Source organism: Alosa alosa, chromosome 20, assembly GCF_017589495.1.
Source record: "Alosa alosa isolate M-15738 ecotype Scorff River chromosome 20, AALO_Geno_1.1, whole genome shotgun sequence".
NCBI classification, from domain to species: domain Eukaryota; kingdom Metazoa; phylum Chordata; class Actinopteri; order Clupeiformes; family Clupeidae; genus Alosa; species Alosa alosa.
The window spans coordinates 4,062,674-4,070,173 of record NC_063208.1 but is presented as its reverse complement, the minus strand read 5'-3'; positions in this window follow the sequence as shown (position 1 = coordinate 4,070,173).

Sequence of the window (7,500 nt, the reverse complement as noted above, 5' to 3'; positions counted from 1 at the left end):
TGTGTGTGTGTAATAATGACCTTTGCATTAAATCTAATGAGCTGGTGAAATAATGGATAAGAAAGTGCTGGGGAATGGCTGCAGGGGAGCTCCCCTCTGCTCAGGAGCGATGGAGAGAGACCAAACTGCACAACTTAATTTCCTCCCACACACACACACACACACACACACACACACACACACACAGAGAGAGAGAGAGAGAGAGAGAGAACTCCAGGAGCTACAGCATGTGCCCTCTAACTCTCTTCAGCATGCAGAATTGAGCGTTCGACAGTCTGCACCACATGAAGGCTGTTCTCTAGCACACACACACACTCACGCTCACAGTATTTCAAACACACACACACACAGGCATTGTCTACATCACACAACATGTCTGAAGCATGTACCAAACACACACATTGGCCTGGTCACTATGGTTAAAGAGATCACCCTCTCAAAGCTTGCTGCTGTTGTTCTGTCTGTGTGAAGAATGAAAAGGTCGTCAGTCAGTTGTCAGTTAATGTACTCTTTAAAGATACATTATACTGACACAGATCTACCAGGATGCATTAGGGTTGTACCGGAAGGCTTCATCGAGTTTTGCCCATCAGTTGTGAGTATTTGCAGGCAAAGAACTTCAGCACCATGGACAGGTCCACAGTATAGAGTTTGAATCATGAGAGAATCAGAGTAATTGCTTGATCCATATGAGACTTGATTGAAGGCTCAGATGTTGTTCATAAGACTGAAATAAAATCAGAGTGGAATGTTCCCTCCCACAGGGTTCCATCAGACCTGGCAGTACTCTTCTGATTCTAGAATGTTCCGCTGGGGTTCCATCAGACCTGGCAGTACTCTTCTGATTCTAGAATGTTCCGCTGGGGTTCCATCAGACCTAGCAGGACCTTTCTGATTCTAAAATGTTCCGCTGCAACTGTCAGGATAGTTTCAGAAAATGGCTAGGACCCAAACAATCAAGTCAATACCTACATTCAAACAAACTCATACACACACATAAACAAACTATATAAACACACACTCACTCACATGCAGGTACACACACACATAAAGACACTGTTACACAAAGACACACACTCAGTCACTCCCACACACACACACACTTACACCACATGCTTTCACACACACACACACACTTTGCCTATTACAGGAGTCCCAGATGAGTGGGTCCCCTACCTGAAGCGATTAACCCCTTCTTTAGACCAGTACAGGCACATATGGCAAATACATTGCCCCTACATTCACACACACATATGGCAAATACCCCCTACATTCACACACACACACACACATACACACATGGCAAATCCCCCCTCAGGCATTCACCATCCACCTGCCCACTTCAGCAGCTCACCTCCCTGTTGCCCATAGGCCATTAACACGCTCTTTAGTCCATTGCACACACACACACACACACACACACACACACACAAACATACAGATAGAGAAATACCAACACACACATACATGTTTGCACACAGTCCTCTTTGTCTTCACACACACACAGACACACACACACACACACACACACACAGAGAGAAATACACACACAGCGTGTTGTGCAGTGGTGGGGTCTGGAACATGAGGCTACTTGGTACGGAAAAGACTGCTGGACATTTCTGTTGAACCGCAAGGACAACATACAGTACACGACACAACACACACACACACACTCTCTCACACATACATACACACACACAGGGGCGTGCAGAGACCTTTGAAGGGGCAGGGGCACAAATAAAAAAAGGGCACATAATAATAATAATAATAATAATAATAATAATAATAATAATAAGCTTTATTTGTATAGCACCTTTCATACACAGAATGCAGCTCAAAGTGCTTTACATTTGAAGCATGTAACACAATAATAGTCAGTCAGTCATTATCAATCACTTTTTCTTCATTGCTGGGGCGGTTTATGATCCACTCAGCAACATATCAAAAAATATAAAACAACATGTCATAAGACTGGCAGCCTTAACCCTCTTACCCCCCACAAGCCGCCATATGGCAGCTGTGGCAAGGAAAATTCCCATATTCAGGAAGAAACCTTGCAGGCAGAACCTGACTTAATGGGGGGAGCCCATCTGCTTCTGGCTGGCTGCGCCCCTTCAATAGCAACAGATGTAGAATAATCTGAAAAAGTAGTCTACAGGATAAGATGAGTTAACTAAAAGCTTTCCTGTACGGGTATGTTTTCAGATCTTTTTTTTTAATATTTACTGAACTCGCCTGCTTGATGTACAGAGGCAGGGTGTTCCATAGTTTGGGGGCATAATGGATAAAAGCAGCTTCTCCACTTTGCTTGTGGAGCACTTTGGGCACGATTAAAAGATTAGAATTGGATTATCTAAGTTTCCTTTGTGGTTGATAAGGGACCGTTCGTTATTTATAAACGGGGTCACCGGAGGAAAATAGGGGAGGGTCATGTCTTTTTATTCTTTGATGAGGGGAGGGTCACCTAACTTTTTTTTGTCTAGGAGGGAGGGTCACCCATCTTTTGTATTAATGAAAACAGCAAAAAATCAAAGTGGCTTGTTTGATTGTTGATTTCTGTCGCCATATAACGTTCTCTTTCGTTCCATAGCTCTGTCAACATTGAACAATGAAAATAAGGGAGATTTCCCGGGTTTCTCACGCAAAATACGGAACATTCGTCCCCATTAACGTTGGAAGGGTTGGAGCAACAAAGTAGCCTACTTTATTCACGCCTAACAGCCTATATCCATTTGGTCAACTTTATCCAGCCCTAACGTTTTGACAAGCATTTCTACCAATTGACCTTGTTCCTGCCCATCTCTAGCTTTGCTGTCTCCATCCTTTCTGTTTTTTTTTTTTTTTTGCAAAAAAATATATAGTATTTATTGGTAACCAGCAACAAGTGCAATTTGTTAATCGCTGTTATTCTCTCTCCTGCCAACAAAAATGTGTTACGTTCCAAGTAGCAGTGCGTAATTCTGCTTCATAAAGTTGAACAAATACATTTGGTCATATAAATAGCCAGTTTATGGTCTACAGTGTAGTTGGTAAGTTATGGTAGGCCAACTTGGAGTGAATATAGAGGGGGAATTCTTTGTCTAGCTGAGTAGCCTGGCAGGTGCGCACGTAGGCATAGCCTACGGCCGAACACTGCAAGCGCTAATGAATCGTGCTCTCACGACAACCACGTCGTTAACTTAAATAGGCCTAGGTTAACATCACTCTGAGTTCGCATTCAAGCAAGCAAAACGATGATTTGAATACATCTGTTTCACTGGAAGGGCAAGGTGTAACAACAGGACAAAACAGAGACAGGCCAGAATGCAGGACTAATGTTATGAGAGTATTACAGTAATATGGGATATTCTACGGGAAAATATTAAAACGGCAAGACAGCGGAAACGTTAAAATGATAAACCGGAAAAGTTGTCATGTTAGGTATTTTTCGGTCCCTGTGATTATTTGTTAAATTGTGCAAACGGCCTTTTCAAGTCATTTGAGAAGGAAAGAGTGTAGCAAGCTCCCAAATTGACGCTCATTTGAGAAATTGAGTTGTGTACAATGACTGAGGAAGCCTAGAGACGAGTCCATAGCAACAAGTTCATGTGTTGAATTTTGTATTACCCAGTGTGCTTTGTTGAATGGTCTCAATGCTTTATTGTTTTATTTCATGTGAATACTTACTAGAGGAGTAACTTTTCAAGTAGGCTAATGCAGTTGCAGGAAGTGTGCATTTCGTTTCCATGCTTATTGTGTTTCCACAACAATGTTAGTGAGTAAATCTACTGAAATGGCCAGCGAACCCCACGTGGATAGCTTGGAACCATCGTTTTTCGTTTTGATCTGTAGCCCCCCCGCTGGACTGGACCCCCCGAAAGGAGGGTAGGGCAGACACAGTTTTCTGTGAATATCTCGAAAACCGTATGGTTTAGGTGGACCATTTTTTTTTGTATGTTGATCTCAAGGGGTCATGTTAACCCATTTCATGTGCACACATGTGCACAAACAGATACACACACACACACACACATACATTCACAGTACTCATCGTGATGACACATACTCACACAGTAGACATATATGCGGCTTGCATGCACAGGAACATCATGCAGGCACACACACAAGCGCGCACACACACACACACAATCAAGAATTTCTCAGAATTATGAACAGGCAAGATGGAGGTGGGGTTGTATAAAATGAATTTTACATGTGAAATCCTATGAACTAATCATGTTTTGGTACTTGTTCTAGCAGATACCAGTGAGAATTGAGTGTGGATAATGCAATTTAGTGAGACAGTTAGAATCATATAGGCCTTTCAAGCGTGATTTCTTTTTGGAAAAAAAAATGTGCTGGACTGGGCGGCGGTCATATTTTGTACCGCTCTGCGGTACATCTAGTTCATTATGTATCAAGAAGAATGGGTGTAAATAGCAGACAGAGCTGTAACACATTTTTCTCATTTCTCTCCTTGGTTCTGAAAATTCAATAGGAGTGCATGTACTGTAGGCCTACTGTAGCCAGGGCACAGACAGATAGGTCTTTTCAGTTTTCATTAGGCTATTGTCTACACAGAGATCATAGGCTATAAGGCTACATCTTATTGATTAAATTCAAAGCTAATTTTAATAGCCTAGAAATCTAGACGCACCCTAGCGGCAGCAAATATGTTATTGCCTAGTCTGGCTTGTCAGGCTATAATTTTAATGTTTATCACATTAACTACCACCATTAGCAAGCTGGTGTCTTGCAGATTCACGTGCTGTGCGTGTGGCCACTGAGTGAAATGACGCGTAGCCTTCTGTAAACAGAGAACGGCGTGTGGAGTTGGGTTAGTTAAACAACTACAGTAGCCTATGTCATCGGCTTATGACGATTTAGAAACGGTTTGCCTACTCTGTTTTATGAACTAGGTCTACTAACCTAAGCTACTATAACATAGTAACCTAAACAGAATATGTTATGAACGTTCAGCCTTCGAAGCTGCCAGGTTATTGAAATGGATGGACCATGACATGGTTAAAACGGGTTTGATAGCCTACTTCATTAAACATGAAACAACTTTAAACATTTTATTCTCTATCTCTAAGCTGAATACTATTGCATGTTCAGATAGGCTAACTGCCAAGTGACCTTACCGTGCTCCCAAACGTCTCCTGCAGCACTGTGCCCGTGCACCTTCTGAGAGTTCACTGAATGTATGGCGTCACGGATTGGTGGCATAAGGCATTTTTAATTAACACAGAAAATTGTTATTTTTTTGTAAATTTCTAATTTCACAAACTATTAATGAGACATTATAGCTTAATATTCACGTTAGGAACTAGCGAAGTATTACAAATTTTAAAAGTAAAAAACGTGTCTTGTCAGAAGGGCACTTGGACATCAAAGGGGCAAAAGGGCAGGTGCTAGAGCCCCTGTAGCCCCCCTTCTCTGCACGTGCCTGCACACACACACACACACACACACACACACACACACACACACACACTCCTACATACACACACACACTGATGTGGAGGTACTGTTTCTCTCCCACTGTGAGGACTGTGTGTAGTGGCCCCTCTTGGAGGCCTGTTATAGCTCATAGATGCATATGCTCACACACACACACTGTGTGTAGTGGCCCCTCTTGGAGGCCGGTTATAGCTCATAGATGCATATGCTCACACACACACAAACACACACACACACACTGTGTGTAGTGGCCCCTCTTGGAGGCCTGTTATAGCTCATAGATGCATATGCTCACACACACACACACACACACACACACACACACACAATCAGATGAGTGGAGCGGTGGGTGCGCAGGAGGGGCCCTGAGATGAATGACTGGGGGTCCGAGAGAGAGAGAGAGAGAGAGAGGGAGAGGGAGAGAGAGAGAGGGAGAGAGAGAGAGAGAGAGAGAGAGAAAGAGAGAGAGAGAGAGAGGGAGAGGGAGAGAGTGGAGAGAGAGCAGAGAGGGAGAGAGAGAGAGAGAGAGAGAAAAGAGGGAGAAAGAGAGAGAGGGAACATGTCGCCCCCATACAGGGCAGGGACAGGGACTCTTTTTTTTTTTTTTTTTTTGCAAACATCATTGACATTACAGAAAATGCAACACTCACGACATGCACATGAATACTACATACGACAAACAGGCGTACATTACATAAACACATACTGTAACTTAACAAGACATCACATTGACTTGGCTTCCACAAACATAACACAACATAACATTAATAACAGAAAGGCTAAGGATGATTTTGCGCCCAGGATGATTACAGATATGATTATCAGGGGATGAAATTGATGACCGGAATGAAAAGAAGGGGATGGGGGGTGGATGGTAGCTCTAAGAGTGTGAATGAGGTGGTGTTGGGATGGGGGTGGGGATGGGGGTGAGGGGTAGTGAGTATGTGAGGATGTATGTGTGTGTGCCATATGTATAAGGGGCTGGTTTGCTGTTGGGCCAGGAGGAGAGAAGCTGGAACATAGAGAGGGAGAGAGGGAGGGTTTCAGAGGAGAGGAGTTTGTAATTATTCTATTAATGATAAGTATAATAATAGGGAATAACTGATTGCCTGGTTGATTGCCTGACTGATTGCCAACCTGGGCACCCATTAATGGCCACAGTTCCACCCAGCCCCCTGCAGTTATACTCGCGACGAGCTGACAGAGGGAGGACCTGCGTGCCACCCATCGCCTCAGGCCCCAGCATATGCACACATCCCCACTACCACGCGACCAACCAACCTCGCCCCAGACCTTCACCCAACACCACTCTTGACCTAAATATGTACAGTATGTGAATGGCTAGGTTATGGGGGTCTATCTAGAATGTAGCATTAAAGAAGTGGGCATGCATGGTGAATATCTGTCAGGATTTCCCCATGCACACCACACTTACCCTGTGTAAGATGTATGCCTCAACAATGTGTGCATTAAAATAGTGAGGCATGCAGATAGACACCTGATGAGGCATCTACCTGCACTCCACTCTTACCCTAGCCTGTTTTGTAGTTTTTTTTTATGTATGTCACCTAACATGTAGTGCGATTAAAAGAGAGTAAAAGCTGCTATGTGCTTCTGGAACAAGGCGTGTGCAAGAGCCGCATGAGGAGGGTGCACACCGGGGCCCAGGGCCACAGATAACCCACAGGACCCAACCAATGCCAAAACCACACAGCTGACCACAGGACCGGAGTCTCCCAAGCCATCCAATGGGGCCCCGCAGAATAACGATGGGAGAGGCAGAGAGAAAGAGTGAAATTAGTAAAGTTATCAGAGAATGTAAATAAAAGGGGGAGGGAAAAGAAGGGGATGCTATTTATATTACTACTACTACTACTACTAATAATAATAATAATAATAATAATAACAATAGTTCCAGCCACCCTCCCTGCCTAGTGTTCATGATATGTGTATCTGTTGATGAAGTGTGTTATGATCGTGTGGAGATGGAACTCAGGCAAAGAGGGTCAGGGACTGTAAGTAGGTGATAAAGGGGTACCAAGGAGAGGTTGTATCCTG